The sequence below is a fragment of the Palaemon carinicauda genome, chromosome 15, assembly GCF_036898095.1.
Source record: "Palaemon carinicauda isolate YSFRI2023 chromosome 15, ASM3689809v2, whole genome shotgun sequence".
Taxonomy (NCBI): domain Eukaryota; kingdom Metazoa; phylum Arthropoda; class Malacostraca; order Decapoda; family Palaemonidae; genus Palaemon; species Palaemon carinicauda.
In genome coordinates, this window is record NC_090739.1 from 140,193,427 (window position 1) to 140,194,870 (window position 1,444).

Here is a 1,444-nt window from a genome sequence, read left to right on the forward strand (position 1 = left end):
TATTATTATTATTATTATTATTATTATTGTTGTTGTTGTTGTTGTTACAGGTGAATGAGTCTCACATCTTCTTCTTCTTCTTCTTCTTCTTCTTATTATTATTATTATTATTATTATTATTATTATTATTATTATTATTATTGTTGTTGTTGTTGTTGTTGTTGTTGTTGTTACAGGTGAATGAGTCTCACATCTTCTTCTTCTTCTTCTTCTTCTTCTTCTTATTATTATTATTATTATTATTATTATTATTATTATTTACAAGTGAATGACTGTGAGAGCGCGGATGGGAATATCGCCTTTATTCATAATTATGAGCCCTCGTAAAATCATGACATCTTGACAGACCAGGTCGTTTCCCGGTAATAAATATCCGTGCTGTGAAACCCACCGTGGGGAGTTTGTCTTTGAAGCGATCATCTTTAAATTTCAAACAGTTCCTATTATAAGCACTTTTGAGATTTTTTTTTTATTACAATTGGCATTCAGTTTTTTATTTTTATTTCATTTCAGTGTTGATAATGTGTTCTCACTATTGATTCTCGATATCAACTAGTATTTTAAGATTTCATGTTATAAGTAGGGTACTTTTTTCAAGTACTTTATTAATGAATTTGGTGCTATAAGTAGGCTACTTTTTTCAAGTACTTAATTCAAGATTTCGTGCCATAAGGAGGCTACTTTTTTTAAAGCACTCAATTAAAGATTTTGTGCTATATGTAGGGTATTTTTTCAAGTATTTCATTTAAGATTTCATGTTATAAGTAGCCTACTTTTTCAAGTACATCATTTAAAATTTCGTGCTATAAGTAAGTTAACTTTTTTCAAGTACTTATTAAACCAGCTTTCCAAGTTCAATTATAACCACTCGTCAGTTTCTGTTATAACTGATATCCAAAGTTCTGTTTATAACAAACGCATTGAGTTATGTTTTTTTTTTTTTCATTTCCTTCATAACATGTTTTTAATTCCTTGATCTATACCTTCGTCTAATTTAGTCTATTGTTTCATTTAGTTCTATTCTCCACTCACAGTTTTTTTTTTTTTTTTTTCATTTCACATATTTTCCAACTGCTTTTGTACGTGCCTTGATTTTTTTTATTCCATGCAATTCTCGTTGTTGTTGTTCTTGTTCTTGTTAATTCAGATTGCCTGGCCCTTACGGCCAAGGCACGGGCTCTTGCATACTTGCAGTTCGTAGGTTTTTTTTTTTTTTTTTTTTTTTTTTTCTTGTAGGTAATTTGGGATATGGGATAAACTGCAAATTTTATTTGTAGTTGGCTTGGGATAGGATGTGGTTTAAGGATAATCAGCAACTTATATGTGTTTCTCTACAATTGTTATTCCATTTGATTCTATCCACATTACAATTGTCTATTCCCGTTACAATTGTCTATCAACTTTACAGTTGTCTATCAACATTACAATTGTCTATCAGCATTAC